The sequence below is a fragment of the Athene noctua genome, unplaced genomic scaffold (genome assembly GCF_965140245.1).
Source record: "Athene noctua unplaced genomic scaffold, bAthNoc1.hap1.1 HAP1_HAP1_scaffold_260, whole genome shotgun sequence".
NCBI lineage: Eukaryota > Metazoa > Chordata > Aves > Strigiformes > Strigidae > Athene > Athene noctua.
The window spans coordinates 65001-67500 of NW_027437725.1; the positions used below are offsets into that span (position 1 = coordinate 65001).

The 2500-nt window shown below is 78.2% G+C and overlaps 1 non-coding gene across 1 annotated transcript; it reads left to right on the plus strand.

Annotated features, from left to right (window-relative positions):
- The first annotated feature begins 1862 nt into the window (after nucleotides 1-1862).
- Nucleotides 1863-2015, plus strand: LOC141955477 (5.8S ribosomal RNA). The gene has a single exon (XR_012632579.1). It is a non-coding gene; the product is annotated as a 5.8S ribosomal RNA (ribosomal RNA).
- The last annotated feature ends 485 nt before the right edge of the window (nucleotides 2016-2500 follow it).

The window sequence follows — 2500 nt, forward strand, 5'->3', positions numbered from 1 at the left end:
CGCCGGGGGGCCGGCCGGCCGCGTGCAGGGCCGAGGCCTCTGGGCGTTCCGGGCTCGGGTGCGTGGCGCCGGCCCTCGGGCCGGCGGGCGAGTTCCCGCGCCGGGCCGTGTCCCGCGCGCCAGCGGGCGGCCCGAGCCACGGCTCTCCTCCCGGGCGCAGCGCCGGGATACTGAGGGAAACCTCGGGCCCCGGGCCAGGAGGACGTGGTGGTGGTGGCGGATGTCGGGCGCGCCCCCGCGGGCGGACGCTCCCCCGATGGCGGCAGCGGGGGAGGCACCCCCGCGGGGCCCTTGAGGATGTTTCCCTCACCCCAGGGCCAGGTACCTAGCGTCCGCGCCTCCGCGGCCCTCCCTCGGCTGAGCCCGGGGGTCGAAGGCCGCGGAGCCGGGCGGAGGTTTAAAGACTCGGGCGGCTCGGTGCGACCCGCAGGGGCGGGCCCCGGCCGTGTGCGGCGGTTGAGCCTCCAGGGGCGGGAGTCGCTCTCGTGCAGGCCCTGGCCATGGCGGCCGCCGCCCACGCCGTGGGCTTTTTGTCCCCTCGGGCGGCCGCGCCGGGGAGGGGTGTCCCCCCTGCCCCCCCTTCTCCGCGGTCCGGTCTCGGCGGCGAGACCGGCGGCGTTCGGTCGGCCGCAGCCGGCCTGCCTCGCCCTCGAAACGCGAAGGGGAACCTCCCCCCCCCCCGGCGGGGAGCGCGGGCTCTCTCGCCGTCGGGGGCGATGGCGATTCCCCCACGGTCGGGGGTCTCGCCGGGCGGGGCGGCCTGCTCGGGCCGCCGCGTCTCCGTGGACGCGCAGCGGCGCGCTTGCGGCTTCGTGCTCCTTGCTTGCCACCCCCACCCCTTCCCGCCCCGGCTGAGGGGAGGGGCGGCGCAGCCCCCGGGCCCGAGCGGCGGCGGCGGCGCCGCCGCTCGGCGTGCCGGCCGGCGGTCGCTCGGTGGCCGGCCGCGTGGCCTGTCCCGTCCCGGGTCCTGCCCGTCGCTTCGCAGTCGCCTTTCCCGGTCTCGGTCAGGCGAGGCGGGTGGGCGGCCGAGGGGCGTTCCCCGTCCCGTTCTCCGCGCGGAAGCGGGGAGAGGGGGCGTCGCCTCCGGCTCAGCGGCGTCCGCCTTCTGCCTGGCGCGTGCCTGCGGAAGGGGCCGAGACGAGAAGCGGCGGCGGCGGCTCCGGGAGGGCAGCCGCGGCGGTGCGGTGGCCGGGCGGCGGTCGGGCGGAGCGCCGGGCGGCGGCGTCGCGTCGCCGTCTCGGGTTCCGGCGGTTGGCCGTCCGTCCCTGTCTCCGGTGTGGTGCGGCGGCGGCGCCGCGCGGGCGTTCCCGGCGTCGGGGCGAGAGCCGGGGTTTCGGGGCCACGGGGGCAAGGAGCCGGCTGTCGCAGCGCGCGGGCGCTGGGCGGCGCGGAGGCGCGCGCGGCGCGAGCGGGGCGCCCCCGCTGGTCGCCCGCGCGGCGGTCAGCGTCTGTGGTTTCCCCCCTCCGCGCGAGCGAGAGGCGGGTGCAGGTCCGGGCGCGCGGTCGGACGCGCCGCCGGCCCTCCGTGCGGAGGCCGGGCCGAGCCCGGGCGCCTGGGCCGCCTCCGAAGCGAGCAAGGTGCTTGTTGTTTCCCCAGGTCGGTCGGGAGCGCGGGCTCCCCGGGCCCTTGCCGTTCGGAGCTTGTTTCACCCTTCCCTTCCTTCCCTCCGTTGTGATGTCGGTACGGTCATCTGAGGCGAGGCGCGACCGTCGCCCGCCGGTCGTCGCGCGCCCCCTCCGCGCGTGCGGAGGGGGGCGGTCGGTCGGTCGGTGGGGCGGCGGTCCGTCGTCCGAGAAGGGGGCCGCTTCTGCGGAGCGGTCCCGGCCCCTCCGCGCGCGCGGGGCGGTGCCGAAAGGCAGACAACTCTTAGCGGTGGATCACTCGGCTCGTGCGTCGATGAAGAACGCAGCTAGCTGCGAGAATTAATGTGAATTGCAGGACACATTGATCATCGACACTTCGAACGCACTTGCGGCCCCGGGTTCCTCCCGGGGCTACGCCTGTCTGAGCGTCGCTTGACGATCAATCGCCGGCCGGTGCGCCGTCCCTCCCCGCCTCGCCTCGGCGGGCGGGCGGGCGGCGTCCGCGGCGGCGCGGCTGGGGTGCCTCGCAGGCCCGTCGGTGTCGGCCGAGGGCCTTCGTCCCCCTAAGTGGAGACTCGGGGAGCGCTCCGAAGCTCCCCGCTCCCGGAACGCCCGCTTGGCGGAGCCTCGTCCCGCCGGGGCCGGGCGGCCCGTTGGTTCGGTCCGGCCGGGTCGGGCGCGGCGGTGGGGAAGGGCCGAGGTGTCGGGGGGGGAGAGGCGCGGGCCTCTTCCCCGGCCTCCTCCCGCGCGGGCGGCTGTCTGCGGGTGGGTACCGCGGCGGTACCGTGCCGTGCTGCCGCTCGCGTGCGGGGCGTGCGCCGTGGGAACGGGGGTCCTCCCCGTCGCCACTGGCCCCCCGCCTTCTTCTCCCTTCCCCGTCGTAGCCGCCGCGCTCCGGGCGGCGGAGGCCGGGGGT